Here is a 15,588-nt window from a genome sequence, read left to right on the forward strand (position 1 = left end):
AAATTGTGAATCTAAACCATTCTCAGATCCCCTTGAACACACACAAAAAAATTAATCAAAATCGGTCCAGTCGTTTAAGAGAAGTTCAGTGACATACACACGTACAGAAGAATTATATATATAAAGATAGGTAAAAGATCATATAATGTATCAGAGATATTGTAAAAATCATAACGATGCAGTTTCTTGCTCGTTCTTCTCCATTCGAAGCAACACTTTGGAACGAGCGCCTAGCTTCACTGACGGACATAAATGCTATGACGACTTGACTTGATGTATACTCATTCCACAATCAGAGGATCCGTCGGAGAAAATTCCTCTATAAACGCACTTTACAGGACTATTTGGGCTCCAATGTGTGAGCGTATTAAATGGATCCGATGATTTCACAAAATTACTTATTGACTCTAATGTCGGTCACGATTATGTAATGGTACTAACAGGACTACCAAAATCGTGAGTGGCGCCATCTGCTAATAGCAAAAACAATAAAGGAGATTGTCCAAATCTGGCTATTTTTGAACAGGCTGCTCAACAAAAATGTAATTTACCAATAATTTTATTTATATTTTAGTAAATGTCTGATGCTAATAACTTTGTAGGAATTAGCCCTATAAAAAATTCGATTTTTATTGGTATTTGTTATGATAAGACCAAGTCTTTGTAGTAGTTGGCTTTGAATTTGACTTTAGTGCTGCCAATCTGCTGTCAATCTGTTGTGTTTTTCGTCAAAATGACAGATATTATTCGCTTTGTTCTTTTGCATTGTGAGTGTTCTAACTGCAGTTTATTGCGTGGGAAAATACTGAGTAGACACATTAGTAGGAAAACATATTTTATATGAAATATATTATATGAAAATAACACTAAAGGCAGGACAGCCATAAAACATTATTGCTGCAACTGCGTGGTGGGTCATAGAACAGTAGGTTGATGTGCACATATAATAACTATTATTTGGTTTTTGAGCTGGGCAAGGTACCAGAAAATTATTAATCCACCTGCCGAGTTCCTTGACCATATTTTAGTTACATATGAATCGGATTAATAATGCATTTTAATAGAAAAAAATGTTTTATTTCATGCATAACCAGTTTCAATAAAATGTAAAAAAATATCTAAATATAAATCTTGATACAAAACTAAGTTTATGTCTTCATTCTTACTGATATGAACTAATAAATCAAACATATATTATTAGCTGAAGTGCTTGTTCAAAAATAGCCAAAGTCCCATACAAATTGGTCAATCCCCTTTCAACTTAAGTACCTATACCAGATTTTTGTTAATGATTGATTCCTCTGTAAAATAAACACTAGTAAAATATAACTCTCACTTAAAAGACAGTCAAATGCCTACTGTCATGTACATATAACTAAATCAATACATCAATACAACCTGCCTATCACGTCATGTCAATTTCCAAAACTGGCTTGCAACGCACTGACAGCACATCAAGTTACACCTAAACTATTAAACTTTAATAGAATCTCAACCTTATAACAATGATAATAAAGCTGAAATCCCATTGAAGAAATTTAGAAATGAAATAAGGAAAAAGTGTGGTTAAAATTATAACATACATACATCGCCTCGGGGGTATGCCCGTTAACTTTCAAGACAGGTAGAATGTGCGTAAGACAGTTATAGAAATGTATCCATCAATTCTAATTAGACGTCGTAATTGGAGCAGCAATTAGTTATGTTAAATGAGAGATGGAAAGGTAAGGCGCAAAGAAAGGAAAGGAAAGGAGTTGGTAATTTAATGATATCTGATAGAGGAGAAAATGTGCCAATCCTAGATGGTTTGGGATGATACGAAGGTGCGGACTACCTAGTGGGTTACCGGGGATCCGGCTCGAAAAGCGGAAAAAAGCGAAAAAAAAAAAAATGAGACTTAGTTGTTATCTGTCGTGTTTTTCTAATAATATCTTCAAGTTTATTTCGTTGTGGGGTTCACAATCATCTTTTTTACCCCTCAAAGACATTTTTTTTTTTGGGAAGAGAAAATCGTCCAATGACGTCACCCGCCCGCGTGAAACAAGAGTGAGTGTCAGACTCTTACTGACTGAAAACCACGAAGTCACAAAAAAACCTCAAAGACCTTGAGAGGCCATACAGACTTACTTTACTTTGGTAAAAAAAGCTCCGAAACAATGAAGTCTAAAAATGTTTTTTGGACACTACTGTATTCTGGTTTTTAGGTAGTTGCAGTTGTTTAATATGAGTGTTGAACGTAATCAAAATGGATAGGATAGCAATTTAATTTAATATATATTTATTTTTCCACCACATTAGTTTAGATCTAGGTACAGAATTAGGTCTTAAACTAAGCTTATATTAAACAAATAAAGAAACTAGACCTGTGTCATGATAACATTAGCATATAACAGAATATATAATAACGTAATGAATCGCGACTCACGAGCAGACTGAAACGAATCGATTGTTAAACGATTAAGTATAATCGGTTCAGTAGTGCAACTGTATTGGGGCTTTCACATCATTTGGTGGTAGGTAGATAGGTACTTATGTATTTATTGACTGGAATTTGGAATACCTCATTGGTGGAGTGCGCGAGAACCTACGCGCATGTTTAAATAAAAAATAAGTATTTGGTGCTAGTCGACTGGGCTTCTCACAGTTGTGCAGTCTCTTTTTAGGCTTAAGTCATTCTCATGTCAGGCTTCAGTAAGAGTCTGACACTCCCTCTCGCCTCACTCAAGCGGCACAAGTTATTGGATCATTTTACCCCCTCAAAAAAAGGCTTAAGTCATTTTGCTTTAAATTCACCGTGGGAAGTGGAAATTATTGTTTTTTTTCTTCCCTGATTACAAGACAGTTATTCATGTCCCTGAGACTTGCCGGACTTGATTGTCCTGGTTTTATCATGGTTGTATCTACTGTAGATTCTGGTACACAGGAGTTGCAGCGGTCTCGAGAGATTGTGGCGGGCTTGTCCCATAAAAAATGGCACGGAAAGAGAGGTTGTGGCTCCGTCTGTCTCTACGTCGTATCGCCACCAGACACCGTCATAACACATCACAAATGAACCTACGACATCCTAAAAAAAACCTTGGACACCAGACAATAAACAAAAAATAACACCAAATAATTTGGAAAGGCATACGACGTACAATACTTTTCATATTAGTCTCCAGCACTATTGTATGCAAAGTTACAAGTAACCATTTGTCAAGTAAAGTAGGTGTAATGTTATTTAGTTTTTTGTGATTGACGACGCAACGGTAACTTGTTGCAGCCGGTAACTATTTGAGTATTTGGACGCGTTAAATGGGCGCTGTTTTGTGTTATTATGGGTGATACCTTAAGTGTCTTTGGTAATTTTCAATTTATAGGATCTTGAATTTGATTACTGGATGGGGTTGTATACTTTTGAGGTTGTCTGGGCTTTTTGATATCAGATTCTTAATAGACTGTTGGTGAAGCGAAAGAGGTATGTAAGATTCGTAGCAATTGGCGTTCAATTGTCTCTGCCTACCCCCATGGGAGACAGGCGTAAGGTTGTGCATGTATTCTCAATACATTTCTCAGGTTCTGTCGCCTTGTGGTAAAGTAATAAGGGTAAGTATAGCTACTGCTTAAGAACATCGCAAATGTACCTAAGTACCAAATTGCATATAACTGAAAGCATACCTCTTGTTAAGATTTTTGAATCGTATGTTTTTAAGGGGGAAAGTCGTCCAATGCAGAAGGCATTGGGCGACTCGCCTAGGGTGAGGCGAGAGGGAGTGTCAGACTCTTATTAAAAACCACCCCGCTCCTACTCCTATTCTTTGAGGCGAAACCCCGGTAACCCGCGAAGTAGGTTTGGTAACTATGAAAAATTATCTTTTTAAAATACTCAGTTGATGAATATTAAATTGTCGATGTCTTCGATATTACGTAAATGCACTTACAGGTATGCCTTCCAAAAATCGCTTGATATGTTATATAAAAGTATACCATATATTACCTACTTACACACTAATAAATAGGTAACTACACACATAAATACCTGCTTAAAATAATTTCTAATCCGGTAACATTATAGGCTACGATAGACACGTACGGAGTAAATTACATGCCATGCCATACAACAGTCGATATTCATAGCTTCGATATTATAGTGTAGTTCCTACATGTTTGTATCGATAATAAGAGCAGCTCTATCGAGATTATAGAGTCGGAACTATGTCGATAGGACACGAAGAGATTTGTATCTCAGTGTAACTCCGTTATTATTTTTGAATGTCTATTTTATTGATTTTGATCCGGTGTTTTTAAGCCCAAGTCACATAGGGCTTAAACAATTGTGGGACTGCTGTGCAAAGGGTCTCGGGTTCGGTTTCTGGATCAGAACAAAGTATGGGAATAGAGTCTATTTCTTATTTCCAAGCGAGTGCTTGGTCAACGAGACACCTGAATATGTTATAATCACAATGACGAAAAATGGCTGTACCTATGTAAAAACACGTGCAAACATAACAGCTTCAAAGAAAAAGAAACAACTGTGTTTTTTAGTATTTACCAATGTTATCTTTTAAACACGATATCAATTAAAAACACAACGACATTACATCTTATCAAACAAATCAAAATAAAAAGAAAATCACCAAATCGATAAAACTGAAGCGACGTAAAGTATCGATTTAACATTAAACGCATCGATTAGTAAAATCTTGATAGCCTGTGCCAATAAACTGATAATTTGTCAGCCGTTTTACCGTCTCCGGTTGTCCGGTTACCGGGACGATCCGGACCGGTTTTTGGGCAGGTTGTGACATACATTTCAACTTTCTTTGGTTCACAAAAATCGGCCCACGCGTGTGACAACTGCCTTATACGATTGTGCGTTCTATATTTTTTTGTTGCTGATAATATCAAACTTGGACAGCAAGTTAAAAAGGCTGCTGACCTGTAGGAGAAGTCTGTTGTTCAAGAAAGAAGTCGATGACCGGCTGGACCGATTTGGCTAATTTAGGTATTGAATTATTTATGGAAGTCCAGGGCAGGGCAGTCCGACGTGAAACAACGCTGGCGTTGTGTTTCGTTGTGTGAGTGAGGTTACCGGAGGCCCAATTCCCCTCTTCCCAATCCCCGATTCCCGAACAACAACCCTTAAATTCCTAACCCCCAAAAAGCCGGCAACGCACTTGTAACGCCTCTGGTGTTTCACGTGTCCATGGGCGGCGGCGATTGCTTAACATCGTACGTACGGTGATACGTCTGCTCGTTTACGTGTTTCATAAAAAAAGTGACAAAAACATGTTTAAGGCGGTACGAAGTTTGCCGGGTCAGCTAGTAGCTAATAAAAAATAGGTCTTACATTTAACATGGTACACTTCTGCCTAACCTTACAGGGAATAAAAATACGTCACAAAACTACATTATTTGTATAACTTTCTAACAAAAAATACAAGAAAAGCAATAAGATTAGACCTTTTAAATGCCCTTTGGCTTATTTAACACCTTCAAAATGAATCTCTTTTGTACGTCCACACTCACTTGCAAGTCATACATTTAGGAGGTTGCGTAATGACAGACGGACATACAATTATGCAGCGAGTATGTGTCAGGTTATTGATGGATTCCGCCTTTGTGATGTAATAAAATAAGTAGTATGGCACAAGATATATGATCGTTTTTAATTGAAATATTTCGTGTTAATTGGTTAGGAATTTTCGTTGATACAATGATGCAATGTCGTTTAAAATTATTCGTAGGTTTTCAGTACATAATAATTTGTAGGCTACGCTAAATTATCCTAGCTGCGGACTACCTAGCGGGTTTACAGGGGCTCCGGCTCGAAAAGCAGGAGTAGGGACGGGGTGGTTTTTAGTCATTTAGAGTCTGAATCTCCTTCACTCCTCGCCGAAGGCGGAGAAGTCAGTCGATGATAAAAAAGGCTACGCTAAATTAGTAGAATCCTAGCTCCTGCCAGCGACTTTTTACGCATAAATAGGGTGATTCCCGTTTTACCCGTATTCCCGCAGGAATTCCTCTCTTAGTGCTCCCTTACACTCCTTCAGCTGAATAGAATTTTAAAATGGTCAGCCGTATCTGTCCCCCACGGTACATAGGTAACGGTTTCATCATTATTCCTAATTGCCTTACAGAATATTTAAAACCGACATCACGTTTAATTGACTAATTGATGAATTAACAAACTATAAACACTCTACGTCCATAGACAGTTAAATCACAGATAATAAAAATAAAACCATAGAGAAATCTTTAATAGTCTCAATAAAAATAGTTTCGTAGTGGAAAAATGTCGTTTAAGTTAAAATATTCGATTTGTAACAAGTTTGTGAAGAGGCCAGACAGGTTGGGGCTTCGGTATTTTTACTATGGAGTCCAATTAATAGTGGGTCGTTGCTATAGTGGTTACAGGTAATAGGCGAGATTTAGATACGATTCTAGGTCTGGTTATGAATGGTTTTTGAACCTAAACAGAACCTGATTTAAAGTATTTATATTGAAGTTTGTTAAATTTTTAAATCTTTAAAAAAATACTATGCTAAAAACCGCATCCAAATCGGTTCAGTCAAACGTAAGATTATCGCGCACAAACAAACATATATACATACATGTCAAACTGGGAACTTCCTTTGTTGAAGTCTAACTAATTAAACTATTGAAGTAGAGTCGAACTTCAAACCTGACTAACATCAAGTTATTCCCGGAGCTGCGGATTGCGGCTCCTGCTTAAAAAGCAGTTGTAGGAACGGGGTAGTTTTTAGTCAGTAAGAGTCTGATACTCCCCCTCACCTCGCCCAAGGTAGGCATTGGATGATTTTTAAAAAAAAAGACAATAAGTTATTCATAGATACCACACACATAACATATAACATACATATACACGAAAAAGTAAGCAAAGCACAGGTGAACAGTGAACTTATAATAAGTTAGCTTGTCTCATTGTAACAAATAGCCTATTGCCAAACACCATAATACACATTTCCGAACCAATACCCAACAATTTATAAATCATAAATACCAAATAAATAACATAATAATAAATCGTAATAACCAGGACAATCAAAGCACTCAACTTACATTATTACATAAAAACACCTCTACCTATGCTTACCTCACATCTCGTTAGATACATTTCGGTTAGTTTGCCAAACTCTTGGCACGCATGAATGTGGAATAGTTAGGTGGAGCGTAGAGAGGTGTTCTTACAAGTATCGGGGACGCGAGATGTCGTGTACGGTGGGCGAGTGGTCTTGATACTTGCATGGTTTGAAAAATTAAGGTTTTTTTTCACTAGTTGGGTATGGTTGAAAGAGATTATTGTTATATACCGGGCATGATTCTATTCTATAAATTACAATTATGTTTAGTCCGAAAAGCCACTACATTTTATATTATGATAATCCTAATAATATGAATAGGGGATTCGCTAAGACGTGTTCTGTATCCTTAATACGAGTCGGCTTTACGTTGGACGAAAACGAAACAAGAGCGCGATTCGCACTCTGAATGGCCGGCGCGAATGAACCAACTAATCGGGACGCGAAGTTTAGTAAAGGTATTTAGATACCTCTTTGATAAATTTAGAGCTAATACAGCGCTTACATGCTATAAAGTCGATAAATGATATATTTTCAAGTAACTGTCACTTTTAATGAAATTATGACTTTAGTTACTTGTTGCAATCAGTTAAATTGGTTTAGGCTTTGAAGCGTACAAAGAGAACATGTTTGTTATCACGATTATTACTTGCAAGATACAAGACTTTACACTCTAATTATTTTGCTTTTAGTAAAATTGACATATTTGTTACAAACTTTTTTTTAAATTACTACTTAATCAGATCAACGGGCCATGGACGGATATGTTTATCCGTCCGTTGAAACTACTGAACGGATTTTGATGAAATTTGGTATACAGACAGGGTATGAGCTGACTTGGGTGATAGGATACTTTTTATCCCAGGGAGACGTGGGCATAGCTGCTGGTAGAAACTATTATTACAAACGCGCCAGCAATCCTTGGTAATCTCCATATACGGCATATACCTTATTGATTATAGTCTACTCTAATCTAATTACTATTATTTTTCTGTGTTAGATAGGTTAATCATTATTGAACTATGAATCAGCCTCAAAAACGACTAACCTTTTAACCAAACCATAATATTATATAACATGGTTACAGCTAAAATCTGTGCCCGACCTTGTAAGATTTCTTAATGTAATTATTGTTTAAGCATTTAAACATGATTACTAATTAAAGAAGCCAAATATTTTAGGTTCAAGGACAAATTCTAATAATACATATAACCATTTCGACTGTCTCCTTTTGTCGAGTGCTTGATTAAACGAACAATAGTTCTTAGTTGGATAAAGTATTGTTGGCATGTCCATATATTCTGGAATTGTACCTGCTGTTGGTCTATCTTTTGTTGGGTATACTTATTGTTGGATACCATAACACAAATAGCAAATGGAACACCTATTTGCTATTATATCGGTCTTTTATGAGTAATGCTACATCTTAAATGCCAAAGTGTGTTCTTCTTTCTGTCTCGTTGCAAGTTGTGGTATGAATTTTGTGTCTGAAGATGTAGAAAGCTGAAGAGTTAGCGAGTCCCTAATCTCTCTAATCCTCAAATCCCTAACAATCTTTAAATTCCTTAACCCAAAACGGCCGGTAACGCACTTATAATACCTCTGGGGTTTCGGGTGACCATAGGCGGTGACTATTGCCAAAATAAATGACAAATCTCAATTAAAAATCTGTAAATTAACGCCATGCCTGTCGGTATATAAGACACTATATAAAACACCTTGTGTCTCGCGTAGATCTACGATCACACCAAGGATTGTGATCAATATTTGACATTAGCTGTAAGGAATTTCTGTCAACAACAAAGATTGACAATAAATTAAGAAGGTGATAGGCACTTGAGGCCGTGTATAGAAGAAAGTTAGTAGATAATTACTACAATACATGCACTAATGCTGCCTCTTTCGGGAAATAGAAGTCTTGATATGTAAGTTAATTAAGTGCCAAACGCGCACGTCAGTTATATTTCCTAATTACAATGAATTATTGCGTTTGTCTTGTGTCGGAACGATGAAAACAAACGTTTAACACGTTTTTAATACTGATTATTTTTAATTGGTTTTGTTGCCACATTAATGGACTAATTAAGGTTTATTTTGGTCATCTGTTTGTGTATGTATGTAAATATAATTGAGAAATGTTTAATAATTTAAGAAAATATAATAATCATATTTTATCGTGGAAATAAAGATTTTTGCAAAAAATCGACAACAGTACTGTTTAAAACTTTCAAAAATACGTACATATTTTATTTAACGCGGGTTGTAAATAAAATGGCGTGCTTTTGTAAAAATGTTTACAATTTCTTGTAAAGTATCAAGAGCGTTAAGTTTATCTAAAAATAAGTAAAGGTGCTCAGACGCAGCGAGTGACGTGTCTTCTCGCTTCTCTTCCTTTAGTTTGCCGCGAGCCGCCGCGCGGGACGCACGTGCGTTATCGACAGTTTACAACGAAATAATAAATAATTCAATTAATTGGTGTCGCTAACTGTGTTTGTACTATTTTTAAACACAATCATTTATTAAGGAATTTTAATATTCCAGTTTTTGTGAAATAAAGTCCTAATCGCAAGGGCAGTGTTAAAACATATTTTTTATAAATATTTCAAGTGTTTTTTTGGTATAAATATCTGCTGATTCCGGGATTACTATAGTGGATTGAAAAGGTTAGTTACAAGGTTTTAACTTTTTAATCTAACCAAATTGATTTGTTCGAGCGTTTTTTGTTGGTGTTAAGTTTAACGTCGCGTCGCATTCAGTTGTGCGGTGAACTTAGTACAGTTAACTTAGACGGATCTTATGTTGAGTGTGTGTGTAAGCCATTTTCTCTAAAGAGAATTGTTTAAGCATAAAATTGAAGGTCAAATTATGAAGCAACTTTAATAAAATTGTACCAAAGATAGAGGATTTGGAGAAGGTTATTAACCCTATTCTCGTAGTGATTGTAACCTTAGTTTTTAAGCACAGAATCGTACATTTTCTCAAGGATAATGTACGGAAACCAGGCCAAGTTTTAATTGCAGTCAGATATTTTAACTTTCACACGAGTAAAAGTGAAGAAATTGTCGTTTGCGAATGTCAATATGGTGTTTTTGGGGCCGTTTCGCGTTTCTTCGATGCCTATGGATGGGCCGGTTTTTGCGGATTAAGATTGTTTGGTCCGCGTATAGTTTTGAATGGAATTTTAGGGTTAATTGATGTTGTGTGGAAATATTTGCTTCGTCGTGGTTTGTTGGACGTATTGTGTTAGTGCTGAGAGTTTTAGGAGATAGTTATAGAGCTAGTGTGTCTAAAGTAGTGTTGGAAAGTAGGTGTGTGAAATTTGTATATGAGTTGAATTCTTGAATTAGTTTTGCAAGCGTTGGTTGGTTAGTAACAACACAAATAGTAAGTGTTTATATTCTACTGCTAATGGTTATAATGTTATGTCTTATTGTCAAGAAAATAGAAACTGAAATTAGACTTTCAGTTTTAACAAAAATTACAAATATCGTTTCCTTAGATTACCTTTGCTTGACTCTAGGATCAAACCCCTACCGTGTCCTCAGAGCTTAAACTTTCAAACTCTACACCAATAGTCTTAATATATAACAGAATCAGACAAAGCCTAACTTATATAAGTTTTTAAACTGACATGGTCACTAACACTATTATTAGAACTTATTACGGGATATTTACCATGTTTATTTAATTTGGCGAGTTTCCGATATTTCGGCACTGTTGCAAGCGCCATGATCACGGATTAACTGGAGTAAATGCGGGTGGGTGTTCACGAGCAGACAAATCGGTCTACCCGCTTTCTCGTTCGTTTCTTGCTGACATCACTAACACCACTACCATTGTCACTTGTAACTCGGTTTAACTCTCGACACACAAAACTCACTGTGTCCGCTCGCGAACTTTTTTCTTTCTTGGCACTTTTTCGGGTTTTACACAGTTGGACCACTGGATTCCAAGCCCTCGACAGTTGAAACCCATCCTCCCGGTTGAAGTTTTTGTACTTGGTTATCTCAATCGCTTCTCTTACCAGTCTAGGTATATAGTGGCGTTCTGTCGAGATAACTTGTGGGTTATGTAACTCAATCCAGTGGTTTGATCCAGCCTCCAAGATGTGTTGAGCTATAGCGGATTTTTGTGCGTCGTTGTTTTTCACCGCTCTGATATGCTCAGAAATTCTACAAGCCACAGTACGCTTAGTCTGACCGATATATGATTTGCCACAGCTACAGTCCACTTTATAGACACCAGGTCTTTCTAGAGGGAAGCTATCCTTCGGCGAGCGCAGCATCTGGGAAACTTTCCGGAAAGGAGTGAAGACAGTCTTTATGGCATATTTGTGTTTGGAGGAGTCCTTGAACTTTTTAGTTAAGTGCAGAGATGCGGACGTTATCCCTGTATGTGTGAGACTGAAACCTCGGCAGGACATCCACAACTCCGCTAGTATTCTACGGAACGCGAGTGTAAAATTGCTGCGAAAGGTTATCCGTAATACCAGATACCAAATGGATGAGAGCAGTCGTGAGTTGTATTATTTACATCTTAAATGTAGTGCGTTGTTGACATCTGGTGACTTCGATATTTGTGATCGGATTACCTACTTGCAAGCCAAACGCTCTCAAGAAATAAGTGCAGCGGTCAAGCAACAAAAGTATGAGTCACTGATTCGAACACAAAAACCGGTAAGTGACAACGATAAAAACTCACTAGAAACTCGAACGGTTGTTAATTTATCCGATAAGGTATTGTCACAAGGTGCACTTAGAGTACTAGAGAGAGGGTTGAATTTCGCTCCTACTCCAAACCACATCCCTTATGAACAAGTGATAGGAAGTGTGGAAGAAGTAATAAGACGGAATCAGATACCGGCGAGTGATGCCGATGTGTTGAGACAGGACACAGCCGTTGCTTTACGTCACGCCAAACTTCCAACACCAAACATCACAGCTGAAGAAAAGGCCGCACTACGTAATCTCCGCCAAGATGAGGACGTGTTAGTGCTTAAAGCGGACAAAGGGAATGCTACAGTGGTTATGAACGTCACGGAGTATGATAAAAAGATTCGCCACTTATTAAGTGATGTAAATACCTACAAGAGAGTGAACTACAACCCGACAGCGCGGACGAATCGCAGTACACACAAAATCATAAAAGAATGTCAACATATACTTACAGATGACACATTTAAGTACTTGCTCCGTCCAAGAAATGTACAACCTCCCAAAATATATGGTCTGCCGAAGGTGCACAAGCCGAATGTTCCACTGCGACCCATAGTCAGCCAGATAGATTCGCCTACTTACCACCTGGCGAAGCATGTGGCTAGTATACTGCAACCATTGGTTGGACGTTCGACATCATATGTGAAGGACTCGAGGCATTTTATTGACATACTGCAGTCCATCAAACTTCGACCTAACGATCTATTGGTTAGTTTTGATGTTGAGTCGTTGTTCACAAATGTTCCGGTGGCAGACTGCATGGAAGTGGTGAAGTCGAGATTGCAAGAGAACAACATCCCTCTCGAGTATGTTAAGCTGCTTCATCATTGCTTGTGTACCAGTTACTTTGTATACCAGGGTCAGTACTACCTACAGATTGATGGTGTGGCAATGGGCAGTCCAGTGGCTCCGGTGGTGGCCAACATTTGGATGGAACATTTCGAACAGTTGGCTATCTCCACTGCCACCACATCTATAAAGCTGTGGAAGAGGTATGTCGATGACGTTTTCTGTATCATAGAGGGGGGCGAACAAGAGGTGAAAGTATGCTTGGCTCATCTAAACAACATACATGCGAAAATTAACTTCACTTACGAGTTGGAAAATGAGAGGACATTGCCATTTCTGGACGTGAAGATTTTGGTTCGTGCTGACGGCTCTCTAGGACACTCGGTTTACAGGAAATCGACTCACACTGACCGATATTTACAAGCTGATTCTCACCACCATCCCAGACAACTAAACTCTGTAGTCACCTCACTCACCAACCGCGCATATGATTTATGCGACGAGGAACATCTACAGGAGGAGCTGACACATGTGATGAAGGTGCTGCGGAGTAACGGATATAGGATTGCAAAGCACAAGAAGAAACCCACTAATAGACATCGGAGGTGCGAGGTTGAGAGGCAACCAGCATTTATGCCATATGTGAAGGGAGTGACAGATAAGGTTGCAAACATTCTCCACAAATATGCCATAAAGACTGTCTTCACTCCTTTCCGGAAAGTTTCCCAGATGCTGCGCTCGCCGAAGGATAGCTTCCCTCTAGAAAGACCTGGTGTCTATAAAGTGGACTGTAGCTGTGGCAAATCATATATCGGTCAGACTAAGCGTACTGTGGCTTGTAGAATTTCTGAGCATATCAGAGCGGTGAAAAACAACGACGCACAAAAATCCGCTATAGCTCAACACATCTTGGAGGCTGGATCAAACCACTGGATTGAGTTACATAACCCACAAGTTATCTCGACAGAACGCCACTATATACCTAGACTGGTAAGAGAAGCGATTGAGATAACCAAGTACAAAAACTTCAACCGGGAGGATGGGTTTCAACTGTCGAGGGCTTGGAATCCAGTGGTCCAACTGTGTAAAACCCGAAAAAGTGCCAAGAAAGAAAAAAGTTCGCGAGCGGACACAGTGAGTTTTGTGTGTCGAGAGTTAAACCGAGTTACAAGTGACAATGGTAGTGGTGTTAGTGATGTCAGCAAGAAACGAACGAGAAAGCGGGTAGACCGATTTGTCTGCTCGTGAACACCCACCCGCATTTACTCCAGTTAATCCGTGATCATGGCGCTTGCAACAGTGCCGAAATATCGGAAACTCGCCAAATTAAATAAACATGGTAAATATCCCGTAATAAGTTCTAATAATAAAGCCTAGCTTAACTATAAATAACATTTATATCCACTCAAAGACAAATAAATGAATATTCTAAAGACGGAAGTATTAGAATTTTCTCTTCAGCTCTTGCCGAGTAGGAAGTATACACAACAACAGTAATAAATGGTACAAGTTATATATTAGCATACTCGTGTTCGCATAGACTCGAACGAATTAACTGTTATTCATAAAATAACATAACTATTATACCACTACGTCTTTTAATACCTAAATGGATAGGCAGAAGTGTACATTTATAATGTAACACCGAATTTCCATGAGTTGGGAATCTAAGTTGTGAATCTCATGTAATAGAGAATACCCTTCTTTTTCGATGACGGGGGGACCTTCAAAAGGCGGCTAGTTTTGGGAATAAAAGACTACAGATTGTGGAACTTTTTACCTCACTAAAACCACCCGGTGGTCACTCTCAGCATTTGTAAGGATTTGTACGGCATTGCATTTTGAAAATCTATATGCTCGACTCTGTCTGAATCGAATCGGAGAACCCATTGATAGAGTCCGTAAAGAAAAAAACAAACATAATTAAAACGCAATAACTATAAAAACTATAAAAAAATGCAATCAATCTTCAATCTGCCGAGCCCTTTCAACAACTGCCGGTAAAACAAAACAATAAACACATAATTTCCGTAACGCACATACATACAAGTGTATTTTAATTAGCTATAATTAAGCTATTAACGTGATATATGTTTGTATGTATGTATGTGTTTGTGTACTTTACGATACATATCTACTTTAATAATACATACTTTTATGTGCCAGTGGTTCTGTGTAAAACACGCGATTTTTGTGGTAGAAAAGTTTATAAGTATTAGTTTTTTATGATGTCATTTCTCGTGAGAATGAAAAAGGCTTATGATAGGATTAATTAATTTTGTATTTAATTAGTTTGCTTTTGATAATCATTATTGTATATTAGCATTGGACATGTTGATGTTGTAGAAAAGTTATAGGTATTAAATTTTCTGTAATTTCTTGTGAAAATGAAAAATCTAGAGATAGGTTCGATTTATTTTCTATTTAATTAGTTTGCTTTTGAAAATGATTAATGTATGTTGTCCATGTCATCGGTTAATTGCACGAAATCATTAACTGCTAAAAAATCACTTAAGACGTTTTTATATTTAGTGGACTTATTTTGACACATTCTACAAAATGCAAAAACAAATTTCATCAACGTAGTTATATTTAGGATAATATGGACAAATCAACAACCAACCAATTCTTAGGAATTAGTTCAAACTAAAATACAGATTATCTCAGAATAGTGGATATTTCACATAATGACTTCTTGCAATAAGCTGACGATATTAAAAAAAGCAAATTAAATAACTAACACAATCTCTTCATTTACTTATTTATGTATTATTTTTTCCAAATTATACAAGACAATGTAAGAATTTTTCTAAGAAAGCTGTCGAAATGTGCTATCTATTTGCTATACATTCCTATCTTATCGTAAAAAGTGCATTGTTGAGTAACTGTTGAGTAACCATTAGATAGCCAGAGGTAACAGTAATTACTTTCCAAAAAACTGTACATTTTTACTACGTGCTGCTAAGAAAACAACTTTGCGAAAATAAATGTTTATTTTTTAC

At 37.1% G+C, this 15,588-nt stretch overlaps 1 protein-coding gene across 2 annotated transcripts in view; it reads left to right on the forward strand.

Moving 5' to 3' along the window:
* Positions 1 to 9,470: 9,470 nt before the first annotated feature.
* The window catches only part of LOC118274786 (SAFB-like transcription modulator), a 90,057-nt gene continuing 83,939 nt past the window's right edge, over positions 9,471 to 15,588 (forward strand). For both annotated transcript variants that reach the window (XM_050697061.1, XM_050697062.1), the window contains exon 1: positions 9,471 to 9,745. The gene's annotated coding sequence lies outside the window, so the exon portion shown is untranslated. The remainder of the gene's footprint in view (positions 9,746 to 15,588) is intronic.

Source organism: Spodoptera frugiperda, chromosome 11 (genome assembly GCF_023101765.2).
Source record: "Spodoptera frugiperda isolate SF20-4 chromosome 11, AGI-APGP_CSIRO_Sfru_2.0, whole genome shotgun sequence".
Classification (NCBI taxonomy): Eukaryota; Metazoa; Arthropoda; class Insecta; order Lepidoptera; family Noctuidae; genus Spodoptera; species Spodoptera frugiperda.